Here is a 10,685-nt window from a genome sequence, read left to right as displayed (position 1 = left end):
TTGATGAAAGGTATTTGTGATGAACAAGTCATTGATCTTGCAAAATTCTATCATGTGATCTCCAGCGTCATTTCTATTACCAAGATCATACTTTCCAACTATTGCTCTTTCCTCCCTATTTCCCATGTTTGCATTCCAATCGCCAGGACTTTTCAATGTATCTTGATTTAATGTTTGATTAATTTCCAATTGAAAATGTTGTTGGGATTCTTCAATTTCTTCATCATTAGCATTGGTGGTTGGTGGATAAATTTGGATAATATTTGTATTCATTGGATTTCCTTGAAGGCAGATAGATGTAATTCTATCATAGGCAGCACTGTACTTCCAGATAGATCTTGAAATGTCCTGTTTGATTTTGAATGCAAAGTATTCCTCTTGATGGTTTCATTCCCAGCATAGTACACCTTAAGATTTTTTCATTCAAATTGGCCAATACCAGTCCATTTCAGCTCAATAACACAGTATCATTCTTTATGTGTTATATTTCATTTTTTCCTAGAAAATGACTTCCAATTTTCCTAGATTCATACTTTTCACAGTTGGGTTATTGGTAAATTTTTGCAGCTGTTTCATCTCATTTTCACCTCATAGCCCATCAGCAAAGGGAGGTCCATCAGCATAGACTTTTCTCCAGTCACACCACTATGGCAGCTCTTCCTCAGTCATCTTCTGAGCGCCATCAGACCTCAGGGTTTCATCTTCTGGCACGATCTCTGACAATGGTCTGCATTATGCGTTATGCTGCCAGTATTTTGCAGTGATTCAATGTTATACATACGGTTTTCAGTGGCTAATTCCTCCTGGGTTTGTAGTCTGTTCTTTGTCTAAAGGTTTCTGCTGACACCTGTTTACTTTGGGTGATCCTGCAGGCATTTGAAATACCATTGACCTAGCTGCCAGCATCCAGCAATGCACAAGCCACCACAGTAGGACAAACTGACAGAAAAAGTAGTGGACACTGCTTATGGTTCCTCCCAATTTTTTCTCAGCCATACATTTTCCTCTGTCTTCCAGGAAAGCAATGAGTAGAAGCTTTTGTAACAAGGTTCTTTTAAAAGCATTAATTTCACCAGGGCTTCTGCTGCATTTCTGTTCCTGTGACATGACCCAATAGGTTAAATGAACAGATGAAAAGTTTCTCCTATTTCTGTTTCATCTGATAGTGAAATAAGAGTAACTCAAAATGAGAAGACCACTGCAAATATTCATTAATAATGGGAACATAGATGGATGATGTACAAATCTAGGGAATTCAGAGGACATATAAAAATGAAACGCAATGCATAAGTATCTAATCTATAACCATATTTTACTTATATCCTAGGCATTAGTGAGGTTAAATGGACTGGCACTAGCCATTTTGACCAGGAAGCATCTGGTTTGTTATGCAGGAATGACAAATTGAAGAGGAATGGCATTGTGTGAAACACCAAAAAGAACATTTCAAAATCTATATTGAATTAAATTTTTTTTCTGATAAGATAATATCTATAGAACTACAAGGAAGACCACTAAATATGATTATTCAATTGCATGCAGCAACCACTAAAATCAATGATGACAAAAATGAAGAATTTTATCAATTTCTTAAGTCTCAAATTGACCAAGTCTTCCTCAAGATGGATGGGTAATTACTGGTAATTAGAATGTTTGAACAGATGTATGCTCTCCCATGTTCACAATAGCAAGAACTGGAAACAGCCCAAGTGCCTACCAGTAGAAGAATGGATTAGGAAATGCTGGTACGTTTCATCATTGCTACACTGCACTCTGACAGGCTCGTCTCCTTCCCTTAACCCTTCTGTAAGGAGATGTATAGTTGCCTACAGATGGGCTTTGGGTCCCCAATCTGCATTTCTCTTCACTCACAATGATAAGATGCTTTTGTTCTTTGATGCTTGATACCTGATCCCTTCGATATCTCGTGATCACGTAAGCTAGTGTACTTTTTCCATGTGGTCTTTGTTGCTTCTCAGCTAGATGGCCGCTTGTTCACCTTCAAGCCTTTAAGACCCCAGACACTATCTCTTTTGATAGCTGAGCACCATCAGGTGTTTTCACCACATTTCCTCCCCACACACACATACATACTCATGATCCCAATTCTACCTTACAAGTCTGGCTAGACCAGAGGATGTACACTGGTACAGATAGGAACTGGAAACAAGGAATCCAGGATGGATGATCCCTTCAGGACCAGTGCTGAGAGTGGCGTTTCCTGGAGGGTGGGGTAGAAAGGGGGAACCGATTACAAGTATTTACATATAACCTCCTCCTGGGTGATGGACAACAGAAAAGTGGGTGAAGGGAGACGTTGGACAGTCTAAGACATGACAAAATAATAATTTATAAATTATCAAGGGTTCATGAGGGAATGGGGAGTGGGGAGTGGGGAGGGAGGGAAAAATGAGCTGATACCAAGGGTTCAAATAGAAAGCAAATGTTTTGAGAATAATGATGGCAACAAATGTACAAATGTGCTGACACAATGGATGCATGTATGGAATGTGATAAAAGTCACACGAGCCCCCAATAAAAGGAAACCACCATACACCTCATAACAGGGGGCCTTGGAAACCATTGTGTTGAGTAACGTTCTCACTCACTCAATGCTGACTCACAGTCACCCATGAACCATTAATATGTACATCTTAAAAACCACCTTCCCAGAGGAGACCTCATCTCAGCTGGAGTCAGTTTTTCAAGATAGGAGAGAGAGAAGATTGTTCAGTTGCTGCTATATGACATTGTGATAAGGCCACCCAAAACACTAGACACTCCTAAAAGAGTGATAATGGAACCATACTGGAAATTCAGGTCACGATCAGGGGAGAGAGGCATGCATGTCTCAGAAGGTGACTACATTTCTATTGGTGAGTAAACCGGAAATGACCTGTCATCAAGGGGAAAAGGCTTCATAATATTTATATAGACCCCAAGGGGAGAATACACCCAGTACTGTGCAGGAAGGGCCAGTCCCCCACAACTAATTGTGGGTTTGATACGTGCAATTGTATGGTTGATATATATCTCATTATAATAAAGTCAGAGAGAGTGAGAGATAAAAGAGAGATTGAAATAATGGAGTCAGACACATTTCATGGTAGCATGCTTACTGTTTGGGTCGGGTCTGAACTAGGCAACCCCGTTTGGACTAAGCTGAAGCAGGTCCGGGCTCTGCATGTGCTTCCCTGCACATCCCAAGGTCAGCAGCAGCCAGCGCCAGAGAAGCTAACCAGTGAAACCAGATGTTACTGGTTCAAAGGAAGCTGCAAGGAGTCCGCCAGCAATTCTCCTGGTTTCCAGACCCCATATGCCCCATATCCTCCGAAAAAGACCAGACAAACTGGGGAGAGAGATCCTTGCGTGACCCCGAGCAGTCTCTGCCAGGCCGCATGGTCAAAGGAATCCTATGGGTGCCGCGTAAAACCTGAAGCTTCTTTTAACTCTCATTAAATTCACTTGGATCACGAGCCAGGCTACGGCGTGAATTCTTTCTCGGTGCGGAGCCAAGGTCAGAGGTTGGAATCTAGCCCAGAGAGAGAGACCTTACACAAGGACTGGGGAGAGGTAGGGGAAGCCAACCATAGACCAAACATCTTTATTGCTAACCAAGGCTTATATATCCTTTGGGGTGTGGGGGGAGAGGGCATGCAAGCCCACTAATTACAGGTAAAGACATACATCACAGAGAGGGGCTGCACTATAAGTTATACAGCAATGGGAGGGGGACAATATAGGGATAAACATGCAATAGGAAGAAGAGGGATTGTGGGTATACCTGTGACAAGATGGGCAGATCCTAGATTCAGGATGGCAGCCTAACTTTGGCTGTCACTGAGCAGGTTTGACCTGGTCTCTGGCTCTCCATAGAAACCATTATCAGTAGGGTGTGAACCCCACCCTACAGGGACCAAACTGATGGCCCCAGGCCTTTAGGGAGAAGTAGCCATTGTCCTTAACAGCAGGGAGCAGGCCCTACCTGTGGTGGGACTAGACAGTTGTCTGGTAACTGACTGCCTTCAGGGAGGTAACTTGACAATCATTTACCATTAGTTGCAAGTAGTGTCCTAAATCTAACATATATTTGGGGGAGACGGCTTGGGAGAAAACTTTCTGTTTCCCACACAGTACTATGTTCCTAAGCGGACAATTTTGGGGTGCACAACATCCTTCATAGGCCACACCAGGAAGATTTGATGTGGAAACCCCACTAAGTGCACTAGGCCTTGCCTCAAACCTACCTGTAGCAGCTTTAAGGAACTGATTTCCTCCGTTAGACTTAAGGTAGAAAAGCCCTCAGGTGACAAGAAGCAGATGGCAGCTGTCTCAAGGTTATGGAATTGGTGGTCATTGGACTTTGGTTTGGATCTCTTACTTTGAGGGTGCCCAGTAAAAGATGGCCATATCGTCACTATTTTCATGCGTTCACCATTTTCATATAGTCACTAGATTCATGCCCCCCTTGCTTTCTTATGACATGAATTAATCTGTTAGGCATGGTTCTGCCTTAGTGAATGAGTGTTATTGAAAGTTTTCCTCGATCAGCAACCCCTATTTTTTGGTGCAAATAATGTCCAGTCACTTAAGAGTTTAATTAGTACAAGTCAACAATTGATGTATTGCGGTCTGGAGCAAGCATATATTTGTATAGTTTCCTTTTTTCACAGGGTTTTAAATTCTACACTGTTGGCTAAATCAATGACACTATTAATAGAGTTACCTTATGTCCCAGGAGGATGATTGCTGTTCTCCAGCTTAAACTGATAATGATGTCTCTAAAGTGAAACACACACACACACACGTGTATAAGCCGACTGGAATATCAGCTGAGGAACCTAATTTTACCACAAAACTGCATTAAAAATGTGCTGAAAAGGTTAGCAAGATGGCTGCTTCCTAGGCCGAGTGGGAGACCGGCTTAGGTTTCGATCCTCTGCCTGATGTCCCCTGCCCCTGCTGAACTCAGCCACACGGGAACTATGGAAGTTCCAGAGCCCAGCAGCCCCACTGAGGAGGAGGAAGAGGAGGAAGAGGAAGAGCAGTCAGCCGAGCCTCGGCCGCGCACCCGCTCCAACCCGGAGGGTGCCGAGGACAGGGCCCTGGGGACCCAGGCCAACGTGGGCAGTCGCAGTGAGGGCGAGGGTGAGGCTGCCAGCGTTGATGATGGAACCCCCAACCCACCAGGTGCCGGCCCCAAGCCCTGGCTGGTGCCTCCGCCAGCCCCTGAGGTCCAGGTGCGGACACCGAGGGTCAACTGTCCAGAGAAAGTGATCATCTGCCTGGACCTGTCCGAGGAAATGTCCCTGCCAAAACTGGAGTCCTTCAACGGCTCCAAAACCAACACCCTCAACCTCTCCCAGAAGATGATCGAGATGTTCGTTCGGACCAAACACAAGATCTGCAAGAGCCACGAGTTCGCCCTGGTGGTGGTGAATGACGACACGGCCTGGCTGTCAGACCTGACCTCTGACCCCCGAGAACTGTGCAGCTGCCTCTACGACCTGGAGACCGCCTCTTGCTCCACCTTCAACCTCGAAGGCCTCTTCAGCCTCATCCAGCAGAAGACAGAGCTGCCTGTCACTGAGAACGTGCAGACGATCCCGCCCCCGTATGTGGTCCGCACCATCCTCGTCTACAGCCGGTCCCCCTGCCAGCCCCAGTTCTCCCTAACGGAGCCCATGAAGAAAATGTTCCAGTGCCCCTACTTCTTCTTCGACGTGGTGTACATCCACAATGGCGGCGACGAGAAGTAGGAGGAAATGAGCTGGAAGGACATGTTTGCTTTCATGGGCAGCCTGGATACCAAAGGCACAAGTTACAAGTACGAGGTAGCGCTGGCTGGGCCGGCCCTGGAGCTCCACAACTGCATGGCCAAGCTGTTGGCACACCCACTGCAGCGGCCCTGCCAGAGCCACGCGTCCTACAGCCTGCTGGAGGAGGAGGCCGAGGCCACTGAGGTCGAAGCCACTGTCTGAGTCCATCGGAACCCTCAGCTTTCCTGTGTGGCCCAAAGTCAGACTTCTCAAACTGGCCTCTCTGGAATCCCGAGGGGCGGGGAGGTGTTCCAGGAGGCGCCCAGGGCATTTCAAGGGGTCCTAGGCTTTTGGGTACCCACCCTCTACTTTCCCCAACTGATACCCCATTCCCAGTTGAAGTCCACTGTAAGCTCTTGGTCTCTCCCACGCGATTTTGCCGCAAAATTTTAAAAATCGAGAATTTGGAGAAAAAAAATGTGCTGAAAAACTGCTTGTACATGAGTATATATGGTCATTCTAGTCCCAACCTAAGAACAATTCATTCTTATAATATGGCCTTGCTTGATGCTCACCCTCCTGAAGAGATCGCTGAAGATATGGGTGCTATAGCAATGTGGAATGAAGAAACCAGATGGTGCTTAGCTATCAGAAAGAATAGGGTCTGGGGTCTTGAACGTTTGTTTTCAAATAAGCAGCCATCTAAGTGAGCTTCAACTAAGTCTATATGGAAGAAACAGACTAAGGATTGTGAATAAGAAACCCCAAATTTGAAGGAAAGAATGCAATCAGAGCTTAAATTGTGGACACCTAGTTTGCAGATGGTTAGGGGTGACAGTGTCAGCGCTAAATCCATCTTCAAGTTCCCCATCTAGATTAAGCTTCTGGCGAGTCCTCTCTTAGCATAGTTGAGGGATGTGAACAGCGTTGCTATCCGTCAGAAAGCATTGTAAAATTGATTGTGGCAGATGTAGTTAACATGTAACACGTTATCATTTGATTTTCCTTTTGACCCATTTTAAAGTTGTTTCAATTTTTAATATTTTCTGCTTTCTTTGTGATTGGGGGTTTTCTGCTTTCTGTAATCGTTGTGTTTGTTTGTGGGCTTCCTGTTTACATTTTGTATGATTATCTGTATAGGAAATCCAGGCTAGGTAGAGCTAGAGAGACAGTAACTGGGATGATAAAATTGGCTAGGGGCGTGACAGGGAAGCATGTGGGGAAATGAGTTAATAACAATGGGTAGGAGAAGAAAATGTTCTGGAAAAAAGGCAGGAAACAAAAAAATGAGCCACATGAGTGTCCAGTGAGATTCTAAAACTTGCGCATGAAGGTAGATACGCAAATGAAAATGGCAGAGATGACGGCATAAAAGACCAGGGTGAAAATTCCAAAGGGCAGCTCCAGAAGACAAAGGAAAGTTCTATGCTAAAATATGCAAAGATCTAGAGTTAGAAAGCCAAAAGAGGGCATTCTGTGGAGGGTTTCTCAAGATGAAAGAGCTGAAGAAAAATTTCAAAGCACAAGGTGCAAAACTGGAGGATTCTGTGGATAATATACTAAATGATGCAAGACACACCCACAAAAAGATGGGATATCTTTAAAAAATGGGAAGAATAGAGTCACTGTACCAAAAATAATTGGCCAACTTGCATTTGTCTCGAGAGATAGTATGTGCTCAAAAGCCAATGGTATTGAAGGAAGAAGTCCAAGTTTCACTGAAGGCATTGGTGAAAATCAAGGCTCAAGGAATTGCCAACATTCCAAATAAAGTACTGCAAAAAACTGAGGAACTGCTGGAAGCACTCGCTTATGTGAAGACATTTAAAAGACAGCTTGTCTCACCAACGGACTAGGAGTAGAAGAGATGAATATTTACGTGGATATTTACTCCATTTATGTAAATATTAATATTTACTCCAAAAAAGCTGGCTCAAGAGAGTGTATAAATTATTTTAAATATATAATTAATATTTAAATCACTATATGGACAGGGAACTATCAGAAAAACATGCCAGATTCAGAAGAGGATCTGGAATAAGAATATCATTGGTGATATCAGGTGACTCTCAGATGAAAGCAAAGAACACAAGAAAGATGTTACATGTGTTCTGTTGCTTATGCAAAGGGCATTTGACTATGTGGACCATAGCAAACTATATGTGAAGAATGGGAATTCCAGAAGACATTCCATTGTAGGGACTGCAATCAATGTCACAAACAAAATGCTTATGCCTTGTTGAAAGGGAAATAGTTTTGCTGTATACATGTTCACCTGCACCAAGGGCTTAAGTGGAGAGCAAATGTTTTGAGAATGATGAGGACAATGAATGTACAGATGTGCTTTACACAATTGATGTGTGTATGGATTGTGATAAGAGTTGTATGAGCCCCTACTAAAAATGATTTTAAAAACCAAATTGAACATAATTAAAGCATAGTGATTAATCACAAAATAATATGTAATTATATATTGCGAAATATTTATTTCTAATTATAAATAAATGAAATGTCTTGGAAAAATGTTCACCTGCATATCATACACACACACTCGTAAAAACTACAAAACTCAGAACAACTTCTGTAATCCTTTACATTTATAATTATCCATGTATCCGCATACGGTCCCTTTCCAGCAATGCTGTGCTAATGAATAAGCAACCATGCTGCCTCTCTACTTCACTCCCATAAGACCCTCTGCACAACTGAACGTGCCCCAGCCTGTGCCTTCCTCACCAGTGTTCCTATGCTGGAGCTCACTGTTGCAGCCTCACAGCCATTCCTCTCGGTGAAGGCCTCACCCACCCTATAGGCAAACAGTCTCGGGTTTGAACATGGTAACTTATGGTGCTGTTCTCTGAGATTTTACAAATCAAACCTTCTTTTGTTTTCTTTTTCCATCTGGATGTCCTTGAACACCTTCCTATGATTTCATTTGATTGTATTGTCTAAATTCAACCATCTCTGTCAGTACAGAAGTAAATTTATTTCTGAGTCCCTAACCACTCTAAGAGGAGTCCTAGGGGTGTAGTGGCTGTGCACTGGCTGCGATCCGAATGGTCAGCAGTTCCAAACCACCAGCAGCTCCGAAGGGGAAAACTGGACTTCTTTGTGGGGAGGAGATGAGCCAGTCGGTGCAGGGTAGCAACGATGAAACAGAACTTTCCTCTAGTTCTAAAATGCTTCCTCCCGCCTCTCCCCCCCCCCCACTGTCATGATCCCAATTCTACCTTACAAATCTGACTAGAGCGGAGGATGTACACTGGGTACAGATAGCAACTGGAAACACAGGACAGATGACCCCTGCAGAACCAGTGGTGAGAGTGGCAGTGCCTGGAGGTTGGAGAAAATGTGGGGTAGAAAGGGGGACCTGATTACAGGAATCTATTTATAGCCTCCTCCCTGGGAGATGGACAGCAGAGAAGAAGGCTGGGGGTGAGGGGAGATGTCGGACAGTAATACATGACAAAATAATAATTTATGAATGATGAAGGGTTCATGAGGTAGGGGGGAGTGGGAAAATGAACAGCAGATTTTTAAAAAAAACTTTTTATTAGGGGCTCATAGAACTCTTATCATAACCCACACATATACATACATCAATTGTATAAAGCACATCTGTACATTCTTTGCCCTAATCACTCTCAAAGCATTTGCTCTCCACTTAAGCCCTCTGCATCAGGTCCTCGTTTTTTTTCCCCTCCCTCCCCGCTCTCCCCTCCCTCATGAGCCCTTGATAATCCACAGATTGTTATTTTGTCATATCTTGCCCTATCCGGAGTTCCCACCCCCCCTTGTCTGCTGTCCGTCTCCCAGGGAGGAGGTCACATGTGGATCCCTGTAATCAGTTCCCCCTTTCCAACCCACTCACCCTCCACTCTCCCAGCCTCGCCCCTCACACCCCTGGTCCTGAAGGTATCGTCCACACTGGATTCCCTGTGCCTCCAGCTCCCATATGCACCAGTGTACAATCTCTGCCCTATCCAGTGAGCAGCAGATAGTAAGGGCTCAAGTAGAAGGCAAATGTTTTGAGAATGGTGATGGCAACAAATGTACAAATGTTCTTGACACAATGGATGGATGTATTGATTGTGATAAGAATTATACGAGCCCCTAATAAAATGATTTTTAAAAACTGGACTTCTTACCCCTGTAAACAGTTACCGTCTCAGAAACCCACAGTGAGGTCGCTAAGAGCCAGCATTGACTCCGAGGCAGTGAGTTTGAGAACCACTCTGTAATGTAAAGTATGTGGGGTTCAGTGGCTGGGCGATTGCTTAAGGTGATGTTTAGCCGCCATCTAGTGGTTGGTTACATCTACAGAGTTTGAAATGGCAAATGCTAAACCTTGCTAAGTTGGGAGCGCTTCTTCAAGGATTCGCAGTAGTCCTCCAGTTGCCCGCAGGTAGGTCCAGGATGCCCGGCACTGTTTCAACTTTTCCCTCCTTTCCCGCGCCTTTACTTTACTAAACACGATGTCCTTCTCTGGGTACTGGTCTCTCCTGACAACATGTCCGAAGTATGAAATCTTGCCATCCTTGCCTCTAAGGAGCACTCTGAACATACTTTTTCCAAGACAGATAGATCTGTTTGTCTCTTAGCAATCCGTGGCATTTTCAGTATCCTTCACCAGCACCACAATTCAGATGCATCCATTCTTTTTTTAAATTTTCTTTATTCAACTCTCCAACTTTCACATGTAGATGAAGCGGTGGAAAATGCCATGGCTTCTAAAGAGGTCTTGTGCAGCAGATATACCCAGTGTAACCCATTTGTTGACCTCTTGACTACTGCTTCCATAAGCAGTGAGTGTGGATGTAAGCAAGATGAACTCCTTGACAACTTCAACCTCTTCTCCATTTATCATGATGTGACTGTATTGGTCTAGTTGTGACGAGTCTGGTTTTCTTTACATGCATTGTAATC

The 10,685-nt window shown here is 44.1% G+C and overlaps 1 pseudogene; it reads left to right on the top strand.

The window, feature by feature from the left end:
- Positions 1–4,892: 4,892 nt before the first annotated feature.
- On the top strand, positions 4,893–6,156 carry LOC142448840 (BRISC and BRCA1-A complex member 1 pseudogene; annotated as a pseudogene).
- Positions 6,157–10,685: the final 4,529 nt, after the last annotated feature.

This window comes from Tenrec ecaudatus, chromosome 5 (genome assembly GCF_050624435.1).
Source record: "Tenrec ecaudatus isolate mTenEca1 chromosome 5, mTenEca1.hap1, whole genome shotgun sequence".
Lineage (NCBI taxonomy): Eukaryota > Metazoa > Chordata > Mammalia > Afrosoricida > Tenrecidae > Tenrec > Tenrec ecaudatus.
The sequence above is the reverse complement of the archived record's forward strand: the minus strand, read 5'-3'. Positions and strand labels throughout refer to the sequence as shown.